The following is a 25,827-nucleotide window of genomic DNA, read 5'->3' on the forward strand; positions in this document are numbered from 1 at the left end:
TAAAAACAATACTTAATCACAAACATAAAAATTGGGTAGTAAGGTTTTCCATTTCACATATGAGTGTGTGTATAAAACAAGACTAACAAATCAAATCTGTCCTAGCACTATTATTTTCCCCATAGCACTATCAGTATCTTTGAGCAATTATTGTTCACAATTGATTTGATTCAACTGATTGTTAACTTTTTAAGGTGTCACTATTTGTGCTTCTTGGATTAAAGATGCCTTAATTTCCTACAAAATCCAACCATTTAAAGATTGGCTTAATGGAAATGTGGGCTTCCGCTTCATCCCTACCTTTGTTTTCTGGTGTACTTGTGTGTATACTGTGTGTAAGCATATGTGTATTTTACTTCTCTGAACAACAGTTCTCTAGTATGTAAACAGGGGATGGTTCTTTCTATTTTTTTAGTTTTTTTTCATGTTTATTTATTTTTGAGAGAGACAGAGCACAAGTGGGGGGGGGGGGGGGCGGGGCAGAGAGAGACAGACACAATCCGAAGCAAGCTCCAGGCTCTGAGCTGTCAGCACAGATTCCCATTCAGAGCTCAAACTCACCAACCATGAGATGGTGACCTGAGCCGAAGTCAGAAGCTTAACCACCTGAGCCACCCAGGTGTCCCTGGATGATTCCTTCTATTTGCAGGTTTACTGTGAGGATTAAATAAAGTAATGTCTGGCACACAGTGGGTATTCAACAAATGGGTAGGATTATACACTATTTCCTTTCTTCTGTCTAGGCCTGATCTCAGGTCAGCAAGCGTGGAAACATAAGGTGTGTGGTTCCTCCCCCACCCCCTCCCCAGGTCTTACAACACACACTTGGTGTGATAGAGGGTGCTCTTAGTATGAACAGAAAATAATGATGACTCCATTCATTCTAATTTCACTCTACTCTTACAGGTGGAGCTAACTATAAGATGCTAAAATGTAATAAAATGCCTTGAATTGGAATTGGCCTTGTATAATTTTAAATATTTAGTTTATGTGGCCAAGTATGACTAAAATTGCACCCTTTCTCTGTGATGGTATAAACTGAAGGATACAATCACTCAAAAGTAATCATGCAATACTGGAACACACCCTGTAATACTGATAACAGTTTCATTCATGTCAACCAGAGTGCACATTTCTTAGCCCCAGAAATACAATGCAGCAATACAATGCTGAATCCAAGGTTATTTTTCTCATCTCATCCCATCTCACCACACCAGTCCTAAACCACACCCAGGAGGAAGCAGATAGCCTCGGGTCATATTCCTGTCCCCAGGTACAGTTGTACAGGCCCAGGCAGCAAAAGTACCAACACTGACCCAGTTCCACCCTGGCATCTAGGTATTCCTGGCAGCATATGAATATTAATTTTCCATACTTCTCTTTTCTAAACTTGAGCTTTATGTGGGGAAGAGGGGGAAGAAAGTAATTCATGTGCCAATTTCATCTAGCACACAAACCCCAAGTATGATTAAAATTTTCCCCATTGTCCTCTTAGCCCTGAAGACACCACATCTTGTAATATTTTGTCTGCAGTAAGTTTAATAAAAAAAAAAAAAAAAAAAAAAAAACAGAGGTAACAATATCTGGCTTAACTGACTGAGCCACTCAGGCGCCCCAGAGGTAACAATACCTGGAATGATGCTCACGATTATCTTCGCAGGCCTGAGTAACCTGGAAGGTGCTGCGGAATTTGCGAAGCACCTGACCACAGGCCAGCAGGCCACACCGGGTGGGCAGGAAGATCACCAAGGAGCAGTTTCAGTGAATAGGCACTGGGGAGCCCAAATTCGGCCGCCTTTGGCACCGACCCCTGGCCTTCTCTCAGGCCTCCAAGCCCCCCACCCTGGGTTCCCAACGCCCGGCGCCTCGCGGACAGAACAGGCGAGGTCACCTGTGGCCGGAGGCCTCGCGGGGTCACCTGTGGCTGCGGGGCCCCGCGCAGCAGCTCTGGACGCTCAGCGCAGCCCCCATGCCGGCTCCCGCTGCCTCCACTGCGGACGCGGGCCTGCGCGTCCGGGTCTGGGCGGCCAGACACTACTCACCAGATGGTGTCACTGTCCGCCAGACCACTGGACTTCTCAAGGGAACCCGAGCCCAAACGCTCATACCCCACCCCCTCCCCGTCAAGATTTCGAGGGTCACGGCCCCGCGTGACCACGCCCCTACCCACGCGCGCCCCGACCCCGGGAGGCCACGCCCTCCCCACGCGCGTCCCCGACCCCCGCGAGGCCACGCCCTCCCTACGTGCCCCCGTCCCCCGCAAACCCTGATCCCTGAGCTACCAAGCTCAGCCCCTCCACGCGCCCCTCGCGGCCCCACCCTGCCTCCGGCGCTTTCCTGGCCTTGGAGTGGAGGACAGGTCCCCGCGGGCCGGGGCAGGTCCCACACCACACGGTACCTCGGAGGGTTGGCGCGGCGGTCTGGAGAGAAGGGAGAAGCTCCGGGCCTCAAATACCGGCGGAGCCGGAGGGCGGGCGGAGTCAGGGGAAGCGAGCCAGCGCACCGCCCATCCCCAGATCCCAGGGCGGCTGTCCTTCAGCAGCCTGGGGCTCGCAGGAGGGCGGTGAAGGGAGGTGACCAGGTGTGCTCCAAGTACTCCACTGCACTTTGACCGCCACCCTGGGGCCGGCCTATGGGCCGCGCGTACTTTTCTAGTCTAGTTGCGTTGACCTCGCCCACTGGGCCACCAGGTAGGTGAATCAAACGAAAACCTCTGGAGTTTTCAGTCAGAAAGCGACAGTACGCGGACACACCAGCGCTTTACTGTGACTTGGTAAAGAGACTGTGACTTAATGTTGTCAGTGACCAGAAAAGTGCCAGTTCTTGGTACGTAGGCATAAGTTGCACAGTGCGGGACAGAAATTTTAAATAAAGCCTACGCGATCATCTTGTGTGTTCATAATGCAGTAGTCTTCTGGCCCATGTGAATTAAACTCCAGGGTACTAACAAATTATACAAATGTGTACAAAGTCCATGTTTGCCACCTTGGAGCAGTCATGGAGAACGGAAAGGTGAGAGGAGAAGGGGAAAACGCTAGCCACGTTTTAACAATGAGTTTAATTTTGGAAACCTCAAATTGTTTTTGCGTTTCCTCCATCCTTACCCTAGGCCAGGGTTTCTCAACATGGACACTGTTAACACCTGAGCTGGATAATTCTTTGTTGTGCTGTGGCACTACAGAATGTTTAACAGCATCCCTGGCCCCTCTACCCACTGCATGCCTGTAGCATCCCTCTCCCAGTTGTGACGGTTTAAATTTTATTTTTGGAGTAGTGAAACATAAAGTAATGCCCAGAGATACCAACCCAGTTTTGTTTAGCTTCAGGCTTGTCTTTCCAGCTGACCTTTTTGCAAACATGTATGTGTGTATGCGTGTGCACGCTTATCAAAAGAGTGTCATTCTATTACCTATCCCTTTGTTATCTGTCGATAGTTCTGCAACTTGCTTTTTTCACTTGACAATAAATTTTGGAAATCTCTGTATTTGCTACACAGCATCCTTATTCCTTTTCATGGCTGATCGTATTTCGTGTGTCACTGGTGGCCATTTGGGTTGTTTCCATTGGGGTCATTACCAATAATGCCACGAATAACCTAGTGCAGTGCTTCTCAAGCTTGAATGCACATGTAAATGATCTGGGGTATTGTTCAAATGCAGATTCTGATTCAGTAGGTCCTGAGACTCAGCATTTCTAACAAGCACCCAGGTAGCTGAGGCTGCTGTTCCGTAGACCATGCTTTCACTAGCAAGATATTAGTGTAAATACTCTTTTGTATTGATGGAGAAATATCCACCAATCCAGATTCCTAGATTCCTAGAAATGGGATTGTTAGGTCAAAGGACAAATACACATATATTTTTGTTAGCTATTGTCAAATTTCTCTCTATAGGGCTTGTATCATTTTGTCCTCTCCCCAGCTATATCTGAGTGCTTCTTCACAGCCTTACTAACAGTAATACATGGACATCTTTGGATTTTTACCAATCTGATAGGGGAGAGATGTTTTATCTCCTATAGTTTTAATTACCATATCCTGTATTATGAGTGAGGTTGAACATCTTTTCATATGTTTAAAAGCATTGCCTCTTTGTTGTTTTGTCCCCCCACCCCCACCCCGCCATGAACCGTTCATGACTTTTGTTCATTTTTTAAAATTGTTTGGTCTTTTTCTTCTTAGTTCTTACATGCTCTTTATATAGTAGCATTAGTCCTTTGTAGTATAAGTTGCAAATATTTTCTCCCAGCTTCTCATCTGTTTTCTGACATTGCTTTGGTGATTTTGGCATATTTTTTGTTTTTAATGTAGTCAAATTTAATGATTTTTCCTTTATTGCATCTAGATTTTTGACTCCTAGTTAGAAACTCATTCTCCAGATTATACAGTTCACCAATGTTTTCTTCCAGTATTTGTATAGTTTCAATTCAGTCCCAGCTGATGGCTGGAGGAAGAGAGGGCAGTAGAGTGGAAGGCAAGAATATCCCAGACCATTTGCCAAAGGCTAGTTGCTCAGGAGTATTCAGTGATCCATTGGTGTCTAATGTTTAGAAAACTCAGTTCAGATACAGCAATGATGTCAACAAATAGATCTGGCTCCAGAGAATGTCTTTTTCATTCCAATCCCGGTTTAATTGCTCTCTGTTGTTAACCCTGCCTGAAACCATATAGCTCAGACTCTCAGCAACAGCATGGCCTTTCATCTCCCAGGACTTCCCTGGATGGGGGACTGGGACTTTGGTAGTCCAGGTAAAATAAAAGTAAACAGAACCTTTTAGGTGTTTATAAAGCAGTCTGAATTTACAATCGGTAAATCGGAAATAAAGATTGACCAAGAATCTTGATTATGATACTAACACAGCTCATTTTACTTAGGAATCTGGGACTGTCACAGGTAAATATTTTGTTTGGTTGTGTTTTATTTTTGAAAATAATTCCCCTTTTAAATGTTGGAAATAATAGATTGACAAAAACCCATTCAAAGAGCGTTCGGCAACCTGTATTCAGCTCATTGAACACAAGTTGATTTTGACATTAGCGTACAGCACAGTAACTCACCCGTGACCAGAACAGTGACTAAAACATCACCCTGAATAAATTCATTCTATTCTGCTGACGTTTCAACCCTAACACAAAAAGAGAAGAAAGGATGCTCCCCTTTTAACTGGGGACATTTCACCGTGACATTTATGTTATGTAATTCTATTGTTCTTTATGTATATTCTCAGTGTTGTGTAGGCTAACTGGAACTAATTTCCATAAAACTGGAAGAGCATTTCTACCTTGATCTAAGCAGTAGAGATGGATTCATATTGATTTAACTAAATGAGCCAAATGTCTAAATAGACACCTGAAGCCTTAAGTGATTAAAAAATAAATAAATAAATAAATAAATAAATAAAAACCCTAATGGATGGAACTATCCCAGATGAGGTCAATTGCTTAGCAAACTCAATTTAATTAAATGGATATTTACCACACATCTGCAATGCAAAATTCTGAGACTAGCCCAGAACTAGAACCTCTGCCCTTCCATTAAAGGCCATAAAATAAGTTCCCAGGCAACTATCTAACATCTATTTGGTTTTCGTTACAGATAGTAAGCATTGCAATGTTTCCTATGAACAACATAAAAGTTATTCAAATGACATGGCAATCCTGTTAGCAATATTACAGTACTTAATGGTTCTTCATATCTAATGTTCTTTCAAAGAAATTGTAGCCACCTCTCCCAGAGATTCACTGGACAAACAGCTTGGGTTCGTGAGTCACTTCTGAAAGACAGACCAGGTAGGTAAGACACTGAAATTGGGGTGCCTGGGTGGCTCTGTCGGTTAAGCATCTGACTGTTGATTTCAGCTCAGGTCACGATCTCACGATACATGAGATTGAGCCCCGAGAGCGCAAGCCTGCTTGGGATTTTCTGTCCCTCTCTTTCTGCCCCTCCCCCCCAAATAAATAGACTTAAAATAAAATAAGACACTGAAATCAAAACTACAACGAGACAACCTCACACCTGTCAAAATGGCTAAAATCAACAACACAAGAAACAACAGGTGTTGACGAGGATGTGGAGAAAAAGGAACTCTCGTACACTGTTGGTGGGTATGAAAACTGGTGCAGCCACTCTGGAAAACAGTATGTTTGAGCAGGTTCCTCAAAAAGTTAGGAATAGAACTACCCTATGATCTGGTAATTGCACTGCTGGGTACTTTTCCAAAGAATACAAAAACACTAATTCAAAGGGATATATGCACCCCTATGTTTACAGCAGCATTATTTATAATAGCCAAGACATGGAAGCAGCCCAAGTGTCCATTGATTGATGAATGGACGAAGAAGATGTGGTATATATATACAGTGGAATATTATTTGACCATAAAAAAAGAATGAAATCTTGCCATTTGCAATGACATGGATGAAGCTACAGTATAATACTAAGCAAAATAAGTCAGAGAAAGACAAATACCATATGATTTCACTCATTTGTGGAATTTAAGAAACAAAACAAAGGAAAAAGAAGAGACAAACCAAGAAACAGACTCTTAACTATAGGGAACAGTCTGATGGTTGGGGGGGGTGGGGGGGGAAGGGGGGAGGAGGTTGGCTGGGGGATGGGTGAAATAGGTGATAGGAATTAAGGAGTGCACTTGTGATGAGCACTGAATGATGTATACAATTGTTGAATATATTGTACACCTGAAACTAATATAGCACTGTATGTTAATTAACTGGAACCAAAATAAAAACTTAAAAAAGATAAGACCCTGCTCAAAGTGGGCAAAATGTGAGAAGCAGAGATCCAATGAGTCTGCAGGTAGTGGGTGGACAAAGGGTGCATACTCCCTCCCTCTGGGAGGTGGTGACACTCCCAGGAGGAAGCCATTTGGAAAACTGAGGTCTTGATTTTTTCTACCCCAGAAAATCTGGCACAATATCTAAAACAAGCTGAAAGGCTTTTCTGGGTTTTCTGTTTAAGGAAAGTTTGGGGAGTATCCAAGACTCTGAACCTTGCACAATCCAGCTTGTGAGGGCTGGCCAGCAGTGCTCCCACCATTCTCCCTGTTCCTGCACTCACTGCAAAGACCTGGGCCTCCTACCAGTGCTTTCCAGGTACCTGGGACTAGGGCAAAGAACCTGTCTTAGAATGGGGAAGGAAGGAAGGAAGGAAGGAAGGAAGGAAGGAAGGAAGGAAGGAAGGGAGGGAGGGAGGGAGGGAGGGAGGAAGGGAACGAGAAAGAAAGAAAGGAAAGGAAGGAAGGAAAGAAAAAAGAGAAAGAAGAAAGAAAGAAAGAGAAGAAAGAAAGAAAGAAAAAGAGAAAAAGGAAAAGAAAAGAAAAAGAAAGGGAGGGAGGGAGGGAGGAACGAAGGACCTACCTGCCTTCTTTTTTCAAATACCTTAGTGGAGGTTTGGGCGCCAACACTGGGACATGTTTCTGGGTGATCACCCCCAGATTTCCTTCCAGACTCATAGGGACCACGTGCTAGAGAAGATACCTTATCACACTGGCTTTCCTTCCCTAAAATGCGAGGTAAATCCATGGTCATTCAATATAGACCTAACACTGACTTTTCTTTGCCCTTACTGGAATTCTTGGGGAAATCCAGCATGGATTTTCCTCTTTTACTCTCACAATTAAAATAACTCATTTATGAGGGTAAGGCACCGAGAGATGCAACCTGGCAGGGCTCTCCTACTCTACTTTACACTTTTTATCTTACCATTTTTAAAAATGAGAAAGGTGACTTTTTTTTTTTTTTAACCACAAACCATTTTCACATTCAGATCCTTGGGTTTTGTAAATCTTCCCCGGCAAATTCACACCCTCAGAGCCACACTAGATAGAAGAGCTGGAAAGCCCCAAACTTCTTTTATTAAACATTTATTCTACTGAGTGTGGGACTGTGCACTGAAACTGCAATACGTAACTGGTCACAGGAGGTTACAGCCTCCACTAACTGACCTCAATGAGAAATCAAAACTGGAAAGAACTGGAAAACCAGTCAAGCAGAGGCAGGCAAGCAACATTGTCAAACAATCAGATATAACAGAAATATAATGTATTTAGATGACCTAAGGGTCTTTCTCAGGTCTACATGTAAATCAGTAAACCTTACTTTTTCCAACCATAGCAAATTATACCTTGTAATGTGCAAGTATTTGGAATACTGATTGAAAGCAGGTCCCCCTTTCCTCTTGTAACAAGCTTTGGAGCAGCTCTTCAGAGCAATCAGAAAGGCCACCTCCCAAACTATAGTCCTCAGGAAGACAATGAATAAAGCATTCACTAACCTACTTTGAGGTTGGTTTTCTTTCAGTGGACAGGATCAGGTCTCAAAGAAATGGAAAAATAAAACTGAATAAAACATGGCCCTTCCCTTTTTTTTTTTTTTTTTAGCAGTTCAGATGGATGCAAAAGAGAGATTGTGTTTGCAATATTCAATCGTGGGGAGATCTGTTCCAAGATCCCCAGTGGATGCCTGAATCTGTCTAGTACCAAACCCAATGCATATTATGTCTTTTGCTGTACATACATGCCTATGATAAGGCATAATTTATAAATGAGGCACAGTAAGATATTAACTAATAATAAAATAGAACAATTATGGTAATATATGTAATAAAAGTTTTGTGAATGTGATGTCTCTCTAACAGAATAAGTAGAGTTAAATGGGCAAGTTAGGGCTGGCCTGGAAAGAGTTCTTACGCCAATCTAAGGAGTTTGGGATTTATTGGTCAGGCAATGGGGAAGCATTGTAAGATTTTAACTAGAGGATTAACCGGATTCATTCATTCGCTCCTTTCCCTACTTTCCCTTCCTCTCTCTTCCTCCCTCCCTTCCTCCTTCCCTTTTTTTCTGACTTTAGCATCAGCCTTTAGGATGGTTTGGATGCAGAAGAAAGTGCCCAGGGGTTGGTTAGTTAGGAGTTGGCTTTAGGCCATTTGGGCCTAAGCCTAAGTAGTGGCAACAGTGAAGCAGGGAGCTAATCAGGAAGCAGAAACCATAGGATCTAATGTGCAAGTGGATTTAGGGGGAAGGGACAAGGAAAAGAATGGAGTTCCAGCAATGTTTCAGTATTCTAACTCAAATAATTAGACACAAGATGATATAATTAACTCAGAGAATATGAGAAGAGGATAGGTTCGGGGTCAAATAAAGAATTAGTTTGAGTCAAAAGCGCTTTATAGTGCTTGTGACACATTTAGGTGAAGATGTCCAGGACACAAGTAGAAAAAGACAAAGCTATGGGATACAGGAGCTAGAAGCCAGAAGAGGGATGCACTCAGCCCAGTGGAGCTTCCTGATCAGGAAGGCATCCGTCTGATGACAGAAGCCCAGGAAATAGCAACCAACATTCTAAAAGGTTGCTAGGGAAAAAAAGCACAAAAGCAGATGGAGAAGAGCAGAAGCTGGACAATGGAGAGCAGCTCGCGTTAGAGGAAGTGGAGAGTTAAAGCAGGGAGAGTCCATTTGACATTCCCACGTCAACACTTACCTTGGTGACAGTTAAGACAACCATCAAAGTGAGTGGGATTTAGGATGAAAAGAGACATGTGGAGGTGTCTAAGAAACTCTTTGAAGAATCTTCACTGTGATGAATAAGAAGGCTAGGTAGAACTGGAGGTCAGCTAGAAGGACTGTGTTTTAAGGCCTGAACAGAGTTGAGCATGCCATTTGCTTTCTGCATAGTCACAGTCAGAAGCAGCCAGGAAAATACTAGGAAATTGTCTGATTTAAAGGAAAATCTAATCTTTGTCAAGAATATGATGGTGAAGCAAAGCAATGCTGCTTCTGTCTATCTTAATGGTTATTCTTTGTTATTTTAGGCCATCTGTAATCCAGGGGCTCAGGTGAAATTTGCACTTTCTGGCCCAGCAGGTTAACCTAGTACCTGAAAGCCAGGTGTCCATAGGAAGAGGCTTAGAGCTGGTTCTGTGTGAACACAGAAGGTGTTTTCCAGAATCTATGTTTGTTATTTTACTTCACGCATTTTTTTATTCACTTATTTCTTTTGAAACCATGCTCTCTTATTTAAAATCTGAGTTCAATTAAGAGAATCTTATTACTCTGGAGATTTTTTTCATATTCATGATCATATGATTTTAAGAAATAGCTAAATCACTAAAGGTTCCTCTTTCGCTTTTTTTCTCTTTCTTTTCCCTCATCAAGAGAAGCTTGTCTTATTTGATCTGGAATCACGTGGGTGGTCCATTTCAGAATGCAAATAAAAAGAAACATGAATGGAAACCCATCTTCCTGGGATAGGGTGCCGCCAACTCTGGGCCGTGTCACCCTGAGGTCCAGGGCACTGCTGAAGCGAGCTGGATGAATTTACATGAGAAGCCCAAGGAAACTGTTTCCCCAAATGCAAAGTTAGAGAGACTTAGTGTGCTTGACCAGATCAGTCCTGACCAGGGCCCTGTGGTAACGAAACTCCTAAAACTTAAAAAAGCAAGCAAATGAACAAAAACTGTTGAGAGAAGGGCTCAACCATCAGGAGGCTAATTTCAGTCCATTCATGGCTTGTGCTGAGATATAAAAAGTCCCTGCAGACCCTACCATTCTGTCTCTCAGAAGGTGCTAAGGGAGGCAAGGGGCTGAAGCTAGGACTCACAACACTGAGTGGTGACCTTGGAAACCCAGAAGGGTGCCTTCTTGGCCAAGCTTAGTGCTCAAGGAGTGCAAAACCCTTGATGATGCACTAGATTTTGCACAAAGGGCATGAGGTTTAATTTCAAAACGCAGGCTTGGGTATCGTAGAGTGAAAGCAAACGGACACACGACGTGCATTTTCAATACTCCTACTTAGTGAAAGCTGGTGAGAACATTTTCATTCTTTTTAAACAAAGGCAAGCAGTTCAACTACTTTCTGGGTGTCCATCCACCTCAAGGTAGAGAACCTCAGTCCCTCATGAGGGAAGGAACTATTCATTAAGCCCCGAAAACAGCAAGGGCTGAGGGCGGGGCTCTATCACCTGGCCACTACTATGCGACATATACACTTTCTCCCCAGGCCATCATGGATTCCAAAGGCAATATAAGATCCTCACAAAGACAGGGAGTTCTTATCTTGTGAGTTATTTAAGCAATATGATGAGCAAAGTCTTTCAGATCATTTGCAGTGTTATTCTTGGATAACTTGATGTTTGTTCATCAGCCTTAATAACTTTATTATATGAATTCCTGGCATTCATGAAATGGTACGTGACCTCCTAACTGGTGGTATGACCAATGATTTCATTCACGCCGCGAACTTTTATTGAGCACCTACTACAGGCCAGGAGCTACACTAGGGTCTGGCAATATAATGATAGAAGACAGGTCCCTGACCTCAAGATACCAAATAGATATTAAGAGATAATAGAAAAAATATATATTGGTCTCTGCCCCGGCTCCTGACGCAAGGCTCCTGAAACCTTTGTAATTTCCTAAGTGATAAGAACACTAGGAACTTCCTTTGTTGTAATATTTGGTCGTTGACTTGAGCTACTGACATAGGACTTCTGAAACCCTTGTATTTCCTCGGTTAATAATAGTGTCTTTTTTCTCCGTGGGGTCCTGGATGGCTCCTGGATGAGAGCTGGTATTGGAAAGACCAAGCTGTGATTAGAAACTTGGAATTTTCAGCCCTTCCCCTCCCCCATTCTCTTGAGATGGAAGAAGGATGAAAGTAGAATTAATGACTGATTATGCCTATATTATGAAGCCTCCACAAAATCCCAGGAAGATGGGATTCGGGGAGCTACTCCATTGGCGAACACATCCACCCTGGGAGGGTGGTGAACCTCCAACTCCAAAGGACAGAAGCTCCTGCACTCAGGACCCTCCCAGACCTCGCCCTATGTATCTATTCATCTACATCCTTTATTTATATTTTAGTAAACTGATAAATGTGTTTCCTTGAGTTCTGTGAGTCACTCTAACAAATTAATCAAACCTGGGTGGGGGGGGCATAGGAATCTCCCATTAATAGCCAAATTGGACAGAAATTGTGGGTAACCTGGGAATCCTATTACTTGCAACTGGCATCTGAAGTTGAAGGTGGGTGGGGAGCAGCCTTGTGGGACTGAGCCCATAACCTGTGGGACCTGACATGATCTGTAGGTAGAATGTGCTAGAATTTAGTGGAATTATAGGACTTTAGCTGGTGCTGCGAAGACCTGCTTGATGTGAGAAGTCCCCCACATACATTTGGTGACGAGAAGGGTCAGAAGTAAAGTGTTTTGCATGAGAAGTAAAGGAGACACGCGGGAGAGAAACACAGGAGAAGGAAAGGACTGAGTTTTTCTCTATTCAAGAGAAATACTGAACTGTGGCTTTTCCTTATACAGATATGCAAACAAATGAAATAGTGATATGTGCTCTAATGGCCCTTAGTATAAGGGGTAAGAAAAAGTAGAAGCAGCAACAAGGAGTCTGGCTGGGGAAATCAAGAAAGGCATCACACACTCCATAACACTTGAGCAGAGATCTGAAGAATGATGCTGAGCTAATCAGAGGACAGTATTCCAAACCAGGAGTCAGAGAACTTTGCAAAAGTATGCCTGTTGGAGGAAACAACAAATATTGCAATATCATAAAATATGAGGCAGTTTAGACATCTATAAAGGGCTTTATATGTCATACCAGTAAATTTTTATTCTATCTTATAGGCTGCAGAGACTCTCTGAAGAATTCTGGACTGTGGGTCACATAAGCAGTTATGTACTGGGAAGACTGCTCTGCAGGAATGCAGACAAGTGGGATGGGAAAAAACAGAAGTATCAGAGCTGCAATACTTGAAATGAAAGACCCCAATCAGGGCAGTGGCAGGAGGGGTAGAGGGGATGGAAGTATTAAAAAACAAAATTCAAGTGAGTAAACCTGAAGATCTAATTGGCTGTGTTAAATGATTCCTGAATCAGGCAGCATCCCATCTAGCAGAGGGGCTCTCTGAGGAATTGTACAAAATGAAAACTCTCAAAAAGGAGTTATTTTTATGGCAAGGAGGGTAGGGCCAGAAGGTTACAAGCAAAAGAAAGGGATCAATCTGGACAAGGTCACTCTCCCTTAGGGGGAAGCACAGGGAGTTTTATCAGATTTACCCAGAAGTGGAGGGGCGGGTCATGGAGAGGGCCATGTGACAGACTCACTGACAGGCATCAGAAAATTCCAGATCGACCTGTTAAGACATTTCTGGGGGAGTTTGAAACTGCAACTGTATTAAGCTGTGTTTCGGTAACCTGGTCTGGCCTAAGTAACACCATTTTGGGCCTATGGTTTTCTTTTTAACAGAAAGAAAAGCTGTTCAGGAAGAAGGTAGGACAAGACCTGGAAATTGTTGGATGAGTGGACGAAGGAGGAATCTTCGCCGATTTTCAGATTACACTAGGAAGAGCTAGTGAATGGCAACATCAGTGAACAAGATTGGAAGTTTGGAAACAGGAAGGCAAATGACTTTGGAGAAGGGAATGAATTTTGCTTTGGTTAGGGTAGGTTGAGTTTCCATGGAAGGCTCAGGTGAGGGGTCTAGGCACCAGAGGTCAATGTAGGGGTCATCAGCAAATGGATGTCAGTGAAGTTACGGGCTGGAGAGGTTTGCCGGGGACAGCATCCAACCCTCAGGAATACCAATACATAAGGATGAACAGAGGAAAAGAAGAGCCAAAAAAAGACAAAGAGAAGCCAGAGGCATGAAATGAATCTGGAAAGAGAATTACTAACAACACACAAAAGAGAAGAGAGTTTTAAAGAAGGAGGCTAACGGTCTGTGGTTGAGTGGCAATGTCGTCGTTAGAACTGAGTAGGTGTACAGATGAACACAAGGGAAGGGAAGCAAAAATAATATAAAAACAGGGAGGGGGACAGAACATAGAAACTCCTAAATATGGAGAACAAACAGACGGTTACTGGAGGGGTTGTGGGAGGGGGGATGGGCTAAATGGGTAAGGGGCATTAAGGAATCTACCCCTGAAATCATTGTTGCACTATATGCTAACTAACTTGGATGTAAATTTAAAAAAAAAAAAAAAAAAAAAAAGAACAGAATAAGTATAGGGTCTGATGCAGACCCTAAAATCTGCAGAAGTGTGAACTTGTGATCCCAGAGGGATGGGTCGTGAAGAAGGTGAGTCAAATGCTGAAATGCTCAGCCTGTGGGGATGTGGGGGCTGAAAGGAGGGGGTAGGTTGGTAACACTTGGTGGCTTGGGAGGGGCCCCATCCGTTCTTCCCCAGCCTGGGCTGGAGGGATCAGAACCTGCGGTGTCTGCAGGAAAGGCTGCAGGGAAGGCCAGGCGGAGGGGGTTGGGACGCCTCGGTTATGGGTAACCTAGAAGGCGACAAGGGTGAGTTAGCGGGCGGAACTCGGGGTTGAGTCATCGAGGGCAGATCACGATGCTCCCGGAAAAAGAGGAGAGGCAGGCTGGGAAGGGCTCGAAGCGGCCTGGGAGTTGAGCTGGACTGGGCGATAACGGAGCACGGAGTTCCGAAAGCTGTCAGGCAACCGCCCAGCCCCCTTGGCGACCCCGGCCCGCTTCCTAACCCCCACCCCCACGCCCGCCCCCCGCCTCTCTCGCCCGAGAGCAGAGCGAGCGAGGCTGCGAGGCTGAGACGCCGGGATCACTTGCCTGCCGCCCACTCCCGACGCGCCCCTTCCTCCTCGCCAAGCCCCTGGCACGCCCTGCACCGGCCAAGCACTTCCGGCCGGCCCTCCCGGGTTCGCGCCCGGGAGAGCACATCCCGGTCTCCGCCGCCCTGCGCCCAGTTGCAAGCCGAGCTCCCGGAGGTCCCGCTCACCGCGCCTTGGAGGGGCGGCGGGATCCCAGGCGGAACCCGGCTAGGGCCGAGGGTTGGAGGGGAGGACCTGGGACCAGGGGGAGGCACTTGGGCGCCGCTGCAGCAGGGCCTGGAAGGAGGATCACATGGGGTGACTCACCTGGGGCCAGGGCCAAGTAGAGGAGGGTCAAGTGACACCTCATACATCCTGAGGAGGCCTGTTAGTTTCTACCACAGCTTCCTGTGTATTTCCTACACGGTACTAGCCACCGTCTGTAATTAGTTGTATTCGCTCGTTCTTGGTTTCTATTAGAAGGTAATTTCCAGGAGAGGCGGCCAGTTCTCCTCGAGTTCTCCGCAGCTGCAACCGCGCCAGAGGTGCCTCGGCCAGGGGGGAGGGAAGTGTGGTCAGGCCGGGGAAGCTGGAGTACCCGGAGAAGAGGAGGAGACTGGCGTTCAGAGTGAGCTGAGCTGGCACCTGCCCTGACCAAGGGGGTGCTGGCATTGACTGTGTCCGCCGTCCAGCCTAAGGGGAAGACTTCCACACATTACGCCAGAAGACTCGCGGGTCGACCTTGATGCCTTTCAGACCTCTGCCAAGGTCACGTCCTGTGTGATTGCATAAAATTTCGTTCCTGCACAGGAACGACTCCGTTTTGAAGCTCTATTTCCTTTCTAACTAATGAATTCTTGAACTGTACCAGAAGCGGTGATTGTTTTACAAGCAGTTGCTCATAAAATCCAACAGAATAACTGGCATTCGGGCCATAAAACTGTTAATATGAACTTTATGAAGACATAAAAGTTAACTAACGCATACCAGGTATAGTTCTTTTGATAGCACCAATAAAATAATCGATTAGATAATAATCAAAATTAGCACCGAATTGGGAGGTTGGTCTTCTTTTTCTCTAAATCATAAAATGACCCCTTCTTTCTTTCTCATAAAAACCCCTTGCTTTCCCACAGGAGCAGGACACTTTTCTGATTACTCCAGAATCGGTTCTCCCCAAACTGCAATTCTGAGACCCTAAATAAAGACCTTGTTCTGTTTTAGTTTGACTCCTTTTCTAAGTTAACAGCCCTTAGACCATCAGGTCCTCTCCCAAGTCTCAGGGCGACTGGGACTGAGTGTACAGTCTGTTCATGGAAGTCCTGAGGCCCAGCTTTATGTTGTCCCTCTAATTTCTAATTTGATATTTGAGATCTTAACTATACCTTAGACTGTTTTTGTGGCACTTTCCAAAACAAAACAAGGTATAAATAATTTAACTTCAACGCAAAAGTTGAGTTTCCATTATCCTATGCAAATTCTTAAAATACTAGATGAATCTTGCTGGTCACTTACCTTAGTGTACTATGCTCAAAGTAGCCCAAATAAGAATTGTAAAGTTTTGCTATTCACATGGGTAGGCGAACAGCACTGTTGTTCAAGAGCTGATCTTCCTGATTTCTCCTGCTGGGGTCCCTAAATCAGTCACCTGAAGTGAGTTACCTGAGACCCAGGGTACTGTACCTGTATCCCTGTCCCCACCTAGGGTACAGGGCAGGCCTGGGGCTTTCTTGGAGCTGTTCCTACCTTCTATAACCAGATGCTCCTGTGAATGTTTTGATCAGTGGCCTTTGCTAATCCCAGATTTCTTTTTTTTTTTTTTTTAAGAGCTTTTTCTGATCCACCAAGGGTTCTCCTGTTTTCCAGTGGGACTAGGGATTTATTCGTTTTTGAAATATTTTTTTTCTATTTGTAGGGATGGGGATGTGAAGGCTTCAGCATGAGCTCAGTTTGCCCTCCCCCAACAGAATGTTTTCATCCTATTTTAATTCTGCAAATGTTAGCCTCTCCCCTTCCACTCCAAGTTCAGCCCAGATTGTTCTACATACACTTTACCTCTGTAAAGTTGCGAAAGCAACATGTCTTTATAACAAAATCAAGCAATCCAGGTAAATAGAAAGTAAAAAATGAAATATTCCTCTCCTTTCTCCCACAGACACCCTTAGGTATATTAAAATATGTATACGTGGAAACATCTACATTTATATAATATTTTTACAAAAATAGAACCATACTATCAGTAAAAGGTAATATGCAAAAAAAAAAAAAACCAAAAAACCAAAAAAACCCCCAGAAAACCAAAAAACCCTAACAGAAACTGAGACCCTTTCTGACACTACTATGAAATTGTTTTATTTTTCCCTGGGAACAAATGAGGTTAGCAGATCATGAATATTATCTGTTCCTAAGGGCTGTGAAAAAGACAGACTATATATATTTGCATTTAGGGAAAACATGTAATGTCAGCAAATAATTCCTTACTTAAAACCTCTTTTAAAATCCTGACATGAGGGCGCCTGGGTGGCGCAGTCGGTTAAGCGTCCGACTTCAGCCAGGTCACGATCTCGCGGTTCGTGAGTTCGAGCCCCGCGTCAGGCTCTGGGCTGATGGCTCGGAGCCTGGAGCCTGCTTCCGATTCTGTGTCTCCCTCTCTCTCTCTGCCCCTCCCCCGTTCATGCTCTGTCTCTCTCTGTCCCAAAAATAAAAAAAAAAAACGTTGAAAAAAAAAATCCTGACATGAATTAAAAATACATGTACACACACATGCATACACACACATTAATTTCTTTTGCAATCATTCTTTGTACTAGCTCCTGTTCCAATCCATTACCCCATTGGTTTGTACACTAGGGTACCAGGGAACCAAGGGATCAGTTGTCTGTTTTTGCTCAGAATTGAATCCCTCATGGTGACTGACACAGAAAAGGTGGATAGTAAACACTTTTTGAACGAATGAATGAATGAATGACTGTTACCAATCTGAAGCTTCTAGAGTCAACCTTTACTTTTATTGTTTTTTTTTTAATATATTATGTTTAAGATCTAATTGTCAGCCTTTGAGATAGTGTTGTGCTCGTCCTCCTTTATTCTGCTTTGGTTTCTATGTTCTCAGTTCACTTGTTATCTACTTGTTTTTTGAGTTCACAACAATATACAATAGTTAAAGACTTTTAATTTACTAGAACACAAAAATAAAAGATTTCTTCCATTGATACTTAATGTGAGATATTATGATAGAGGCAAAGTGTTTCATAAAGATATGATAAAATGCCGTAATTTTCTACCTTTGGTAGTAAGGCATAACACCATTCTTTAATTCTGTATTACAGGACCAAGATATGATTCAGAAAACAGATTTTCTTGTACTAATTCATACACTGTTTGTGTCAGATTTGATCTTTCTTTTTATTAGATAAATATGGGAAAAAACCCAACCTAGAATAACAAACCAGTCTCTAAAATTAGAATAATGGCTGATAAGCAGCTGTGGAGTAGGGGTTTCAAAAGAAATTAGAAAAACACATTTTTTGGAGATCTTAGTATTACTAATAACATCTTCTTATAATTTGTTTCATATATTTATGAAATTTACTCTTCTAGCCCATAATATTTTTTAAAAGCAGGGATGTTAGTATGTGTAAACTTTTACATATAATAATTATTTTAAATACAAATTTTATTTTGATTCACAAAAAAGTTGCAAAGGTAATACAGAGAGGTTTCCATACACCCCCAACACAGTTTTCTCTAATCAGTCTTATATTATCATGGCACATTAGTCAAAATTAAGATACCAGCATTGGTACCTTACTATGAACTAAACTCCAGATATCATTTGGATTTCCCTAGTTTTTCCATTAGTGTCAGTATACATATTTTAAAAATAGGTAGCAGAGAAGGGGGATTTAATTTTATTTCCTTTTTTATAAATTTTAAATGTTTATTCATTTTTGAGATGAAGAGAGAGATAGAACGCAAGTGGGGCAGGGGCAGAGAGAGAGAGAGGGAGACACAGAATCTGAAGCAGACTCCAGGCTCTGAGCTGTCAGCACAGAGCCCCACGCAAGGCTCGAACTAACAAACTGTGAGATCATGAACTGAGCCAAAGTTAGTTGCCCAACTGACTAAGCCACCTAGGCTCCCCAAGGGAGACTTAATTTTAGAATGGTAATTTATAAACTATCAAATATATTCTTGAGAAACTTTAATAGCATACCTTTAGCTATATATTATATATTTTCTTTATGATAAAACCAGTAAGTTTGGGGTTTTTTTAATGACACATTTGTATCAACATGAATCTACATGAATCTACAAATCCAAGAAGCTCAATGAACTTCAAGTATGGACTCAAAGAGACCCACACTAAGACACATTATAGTAAACTGATTATATGACAAAGAGAGACTCATAAAGACAGCAAGAGATGCAATTCTTCCCATACAAAGGAGTCTCAATAAGATTAACAACCAATTTCTCATCAAAATTATGAAGGCCCAAAGGCAGTGGGATAACATATTTGAAGTGCTGAAAGAAAAACTGTCACTCAATACCCAAAGGCTCCTGGGTAGCTCAGCCGGTTAAGTGTCAGACTTTGGCTCAGGTCATGATCTCACGGTTCATGAGTTCGAGCCCTGCGTGGGGCTTTGTGCTGACAGCTCAGAGCTTGGAGCCTACTTCAGATTCTGTGTCTCCCTCTCTTTCTGTCCCTCCCTGCTCACACTCTGTCTCTCTCTGTCCCAAAAATAAATACACATAAAAAAAAAAAAAAAGAATTCTATATCCAGCAAAACTGTCCTTCAAAACTAAGGGAGAAATTAAGACATTCCCAAATAAACAAAACCTGAGGGAGTTTGTTACCACTAGACCTGCCATAAAAGAAACACTAAAGGGAGTCCAAGTTTAAATGAAATGACATCAGGCAGTAACTCAAAGCTGTATGAATAGAGATTCCAGTAAAGGTAAATACATGGGCAAATATAAAATCGAGTATTGTATTTTTATTTTGTAATTACACTTTTTATTTCTACATGCTCAAAAGACAAATGTATAAGATATAACTCAATGTTATTAGGCCCAAAATGTATAAAGATATAACCTATGACAACAATAAAGGAAAGGACAGAGCTATATAGAAAAGAGTTTAACTATTGAAATTAAGTTGGTATCAACTCAAATTATATTGTTATAAGTTCAGATATTAAATGTAATTGCCACAATAACAACAAAATATCTAAAGAATATACACAAAAGGAAATGATATGGGAATCAAAATGGCTCAGACAAAAAAATCAACTAAATGCAAAGGAAGACAATTACAGAGGAAATGAGGGACAAAAGTTTGTAAGACATACAGAAAACAAGTAGCCAAATGGCAGAAGCAATCTTTCCTTATCAGTAATCACTTTGCATGTTAATGGATTAAAGTCTCTAATAAAAGGCAGAGGTTGGCAGAATAGATTAAAAAAACATGATCTAACTATATTCTATCTACAAGAAATTCAACCTATATCCAAATACACAAATAGATTGAAAGTGAAAGGATACAGAAAGATATACCATGGAAAATGTAATAACAGAGATCTGTGTTGGCTATACTAATATGAGAAACAATAGACTTTAAGTCAAGAACTGTAACAAGACAATGAAAGACATTATATATTGGTAAAAGTTTCAATACAGCAAGAAGATACAATCGTTTAAAACATTTACACACCTAAGAACAGACCCTCAAAATATAAGAGGCAAAAACTGACAGAATTTAAAGGAGAAATTGATTATTGTATATTAAGAGTTAGAGACTTTAATACTCCACTTTCAGTAATAAATAAAACATCTAAACAGAATATCAATAAAATAGTGGACATGGGGGCACCTGGGTGGCTCAGTTGGTTAAGCGACGGACTTCAGCTCAGGTCATGATCTCATGGTTCATGGGTTCAAGCCCCACATTGGGCTCTGTGCTGGCAGCTCAGAGCCTGGAGCCTGCTTCAGATTCTGTGTCTCCCACTTTCTCTGCCCCTCCTCCACTCACACTCTGTCTCTCTCTTTGTCAAAAATAAAATAAAAACAAAAAAAAGTAGTGGACATGAACAAAACTATAAACTGACAAGACCTAATAAACATACTGTACTCAACAACAGCAAAATATATATTCTCTAGGATAAACCATATTTTAGGGTATAAAAACAAGTCTTAATAAATTTTAAAAGATTGAAAACACAAAGTATATTCTCTGACCACAATGGAATGAAGCTAGAAACCAATTTTCTTTAAAAAGGAAATTGAAAAACACAGTCTTAAATAGAAGAAATCACAAGGGAAATTAGAAAATACTTAAAGATGAATTAAAAAAAAAATACCAGGGCACCTGGGTGGCTCAAGTCAATTAAGTGCCTGACTCTTAGTTTCGTCTCAGGTCATGATCTCATGGTTTGTGGGTTTAAGCCCCACATTGGGCTCTGTACTAACAGTGGGATTCTCTCTCTCTCTCTCTCTCCCTAAAAATAAATAAATAAACTTAAAAAAAAAAGATGAGAGATCTCAAATCAAAACCTTAACTTTACACAAACGTTTTCTAGTTGAGGAACTAGAAAAGAAAATGAAATTAAACACAAAATTAGCAGAAGGTAGGACTTAATAAAGACTAGAGCAGAGATATATAAAATAAAAAATAGAAAAACAATAGAATCAATGAAACTAGAAGCTGGTTGTTTGAAAAGAACAACAAAATTGGCAAAACATTACCCAGACTGACAAAGAAAAAAAAGAGAGAAGATATAAATAACTAAAAGCAGAAGTGAAAATGGTAACATTACTACTGATTTTATAGAAATAAAAATAATGGCAAGAGTGTACTATAAACAATTGTATGCCAACCAATGTAATTACCTACGCAGGACAAACTCCTAGAAGCTCAAAAATTACATAAACTGACTGAAATTAAAAATAGGAAATCTCAACAGATATATAACAAATAAAGAGATTGGATCAGTAATTGAAAACTTCTCAACAGGATGCCTACTCTCACCACTTCTATTCAACATCATATTGGGACTCCTAGCCAGAGCAAATAGGCAAGAAAAAGAAATAAAAGACACCAAAATTAGGAAGGAAGAAGTAAAACTGTCACTATTTACAGATGGCATGATATTATATATAGAAGGTTGTAAAGACTTCACCAAAAAACTGTTGGAATAAATAAATTCAGTAAGATTGCAGGATGCAAAATCAGTGTACAAAAATCTGTTGCATTTTTAAACACTAATAATGAACTATCAGAAAGAGAAATTAAAAAAAAACACTCCCATTTACATTTGCATCAAAAACATATGTAGGAATAAATATAGCCAAGGAGGTAAAAGACCTGTACACTGAGAACTATAAAGACATTGGTGAAAGAAATACAAAAAGACAAATAAATGTAAAGATAATCTATGTTCATGGATTGGAAGAATATTGTTAAAATGTACATACACCCCAAAGCAATCTATAGATTCAATGCAATCTCTATCAAAATTCCAATGGCATTTTTCACAGAAATAGAATAAACAAATCCTAACATATACATGAAACTCTAAAAAGCCCTGAATAGCCAAAGTAATCTTGAGGAAAAAGAACAAAGCTGGAGGCATTGTGCTCCCTAATTTCAAACTATATTACAAGGTATGGATATCAAACCAGTATGGTATTGGCATAAAAACAGACACATTGATCAATAGAACAGAATAGAGAGCCCAGAAATAAATCCACACATATATAGTTAATTAAGAATATACAATAGGGAAAGAACAGTCTCTTCAATAAATGGTGTTGGGAAGACTGGACAGCCACATGCAAAAGAATGAAATTAGATCACTATCTTACATCTTACACAAAAACTAACTTAAAATGGATTAAATACTTGAATGTAAGACTAAAACCATAAAACTCCTAGAAAAAAACCATAAAACTCCTGGTAAGCTCCTTGACATAAGTCTTTGCAATAAGTTTTTGAATCAGACACTAAAAGCAAGAGCAACAAAAGCAAAAATAAACAAGTGGGACTACATGAAACTAAAAAGCTGTACAGAAAAGGAAAGCATCAACAAAATGAAAAGACAACATACTGAATGGGAGAAAATATTTGCAAATCATATGTCTGCTAAGAGGTTAATATCCAAAATATATAGGAACTCATACAACCCAACAGCAAAACAAACAAATAATTAAATTAAAAAATGGGCAGAAGATCTGAATAGACATGTTTTCAAAAAAGACATAGAGATGGTCAACAGGTATGAAAATATGTTCAACATCACTCATCATCAGGGAAATGTAAATCAAAACCACAGTAAGATATATCACCTCACATCTGTTAGAATGGTTAGTATCAAAAAGACAAGAACATAGTTCTTCTAACTGCAGTAGAAGCAGTTATTTTATTTTATTTTATTTTATTTTATTTTATTTTATTTTATTTTATTTTATTTCATTTCATTTCATTTATTTTTTAATAAAATTAACATTAATCATTTTTTAAGTTTATTTATTTATTTGGAGACAGAGAGAATGGGGAGGTGCAGAGAGAGAGAGAAAGGGAGAGAGAAAATCCCAAGCGAGCTCTAAGCTTTCAGCACAGAGCCCAAAGTGGGGCTTGATCCCACAACCCTGGGATCATGACCTGAGCCAATGATATCAAGAGTCTGAAGCTGGACCTACTGAGCCACCCAAGATGTCCAAAAGCAGTTTATTTTGGAGCTTGGGTAAGAAATAGCCAAAGCAAAGATTGAGTGGAAGGCTAAAAAAATTTTTTAAATCATTCTCTAAGCAATAGAAAGACATCCAAGCTTTTTGAGTATTGTGTGACAAGGAAAAGCAATGATTTAGAAAACTGAATTATCCATGATATTTAGAATAGCCAGGAAATGGGAAAGTGTATCACAGGGAAGTAAAAATTAAGACTGTAACTTACGAGGTGGTGAGGACCTGATTCAAGTATACAAGTTTCTTAGCCCCTCTCTTGCCCCTTGACTACTCCCCACAAACCAAATATCCCAATTTAATGTTAACTTAAAAAAAAGAAAGAAAGAAACAAAGAAAACCTCTCAACAAAGAAATGTGCAGAACCATATGGTCTCACTGGTGAATTCTATCAAACACTTAAAGAATTAACACCAATCCTTTTCAAACTCATCCAAAAAATTAAAGAGAGAACATGCCCAAACTCATACCTTGATACTAAAGCAAGATAAAGACATTGCAAGAAAATAAAATTATAGACTAATATTCTTATAAATATTGATACAAAAATCCTCAAGGAAATACTAGCAAACTGCATCCAACAGCATATTCAAAGGATTATATATCATGACCAATTGAGATTTAATCCAGAAATGCAACATGAAAAAATCTCTTAATGTAATACACACATTAATAGAGTGAATACAAAAGAAACCACATGATTATCTCAACTGACACAGAAAAGGCATCTGACAAAATTCAACACTCTTTCATAATAATTTTAAACACTCGGAAAACTAGGATTAGAGGGAACTTCCTCAAAATGATAAAGGAAATTTATGAAAAAAAAATTTAAATCATTCTCTAAGCAATAGAAAGACATTCAAGCTTTTTGAATTTATGAAAAACCTATTTCTAGCCAGAGCAATTAGACAAGGGAAAGAAAACTCATCAAAATTGGCAAGGAAGAAGTAAAACTACTGCTACTCACAGATTACATGATCCTATATATAGAAATATATAGAATATATTAAATATCTAGAAAATCTCAAATATATAGAAAATTCCAAATACATAAAATATGTAGAAAACCCATAAGAAAGCTACTAGATCCAATATACAAAATTTAGCAAAGTTGCAGGATACAAGATCAATGTGCAAAAATCAGTTGTGTTTCTATACATGTGTAATGAACAATATGAAAAAGAAACTAAGAAAGATATTCTATTTGTTAATAGCATCTAAAATAATAAAATACCTAGAATAATAAATTTAACCAAGGAAGTTAAATGCTTGTGCATTTAACTGAAAACTACAAAACATTTCTAAATTTAAAAAGAGCTAAATAAATAGAAAAACATCTTGTGTTAGTAGATAAGAAGACTTTATTGTCAAGATATCAGTACAACTCAAAGCAGCCTACAGATTCAATGCAATCCCTAACAAAATTCCAACAGCATTTTTAAGGTTTTTGCAGAAATATAAAAGCCAGTTCTCAAGTTCATATAGAATTAATTGCAAGGGGCTCTGAATAGCCAAAACAATCTTGAAAAGGAGAACAAAGTTGGAAGACTCCCACATCCTGATTTCAAAACTTACTACAAAGCTACAGATATCAAAACAGTGTGGTCCTGGCACAGGTACAGACACACACACTAATGGAATGGTATTGAGACTCCAGAAATAAACCCATACATCTATGGCAAATTGATTTTGATAAGGGTGCCCAGTCCATTCAATGTGGGAAAGAGTAGTTTCTTCCATAGATGATGCTGGGACAACTGGATTTTCTCATGCAAGGAAATCCCTTACTTCATACCATATATAAAAATAATCAAAGTCAATAAACAATCTAAATATAAGAGCCAAGACTACAAAACTGTTAGAAGAAAACCAGGAGTGTTTTTCATGAACGTGGATTTTGCAATAGGTTCTTAGCTATGACACCAAAAGTCCAAGGCCAAAACAACAAAATGAATAAAACAAGATAAATTAGATTTCATCAAAACTAAATTATTTTTGTGTATCAAAGGACATTATTTAAAAAAGTGAAAGACAATGGAAACCAAGCTTGAATGAAGAGCCAACCATGCAGACATGGATGTGCGATATACTTACACCACACAATTACTTTGAATCAGGTTAAAGGCTTCTGGGGCATAGAGGTTGATGAGCTCTTTTTATGGTTGCTGTTGCCCTACAAAGCTGAAAAGTTAGAAGATATAAAGAGTTGCACTTCTCTGGAAGTCTTCGATTCTCAACTCCTTTGGAAATAGACTCCATTTTTATAGGGTTTGTGGTTCTGATTTTTCTTTGCTTTAATCTTACAAAAAATGAATAACCTCCTACTTTCCCACAGCTTCCTTTTATCCCATTGGGTATACTTTAATTCATTATCATCATAAAAGATGGGCTCTGGATCCAGGCTGCTTTGCATCTTTACTAAACTCTTTGGACCTTAGTTTTGTCATCTGTAAAATGGAAATTATAATAGAAACTGCATTCTGGGTGCTGCTG

General features: G+C 40.5%; 1 protein-coding gene and 1 long non-coding RNA gene across 4 annotated transcripts in view; one reads left to right on the top strand and one right to left on the bottom strand.

Annotated features, from left to right (window-relative positions):
* SERPINB6 (serpin family B member 6) overlaps positions 1 to 2,499 on the bottom strand; it is a 33,618-nt gene extending 31,119 nt beyond the window's left edge. Inside the window, exon 1 of one of the 3 annotated variants that reach the window (XM_015073572.3) lies at positions 2,343 to 2,499. The gene's annotated coding sequence lies outside the window, so the exon portion shown is untranslated. Of the gene's footprint in view, positions 1 to 1,646; positions 1,854 to 2,042; positions 2,186 to 2,342 lie in introns of those variants that run through there. The other 2 variants (XM_027040177.2, XM_015073571.3) reach the window with 2 other exon arrangements.
* A 4,110-nt stretch (positions 2,500 to 6,609) lies between these two features.
* On the top strand, positions 6,610 to 11,905 carry LOC106976160 (uncharacterized). Its single transcript, XR_008298684.1, has 2 exons — positions 6,610 to 7,111; positions 7,465 to 11,905. It is a non-coding gene; the product is annotated as an uncharacterized LOC106976160 (long non-coding RNA).
* Positions 11,906 to 25,827: the final 13,922 nt, after the last annotated feature.

Source organism: Acinonyx jubatus, chromosome B2 (assembly GCF_027475565.1).
Source record: "Acinonyx jubatus isolate Ajub_Pintada_27869175 chromosome B2, VMU_Ajub_asm_v1.0, whole genome shotgun sequence".
Taxonomy (NCBI): Eukaryota; Metazoa; Chordata; class Mammalia; order Carnivora; family Felidae; genus Acinonyx; species Acinonyx jubatus.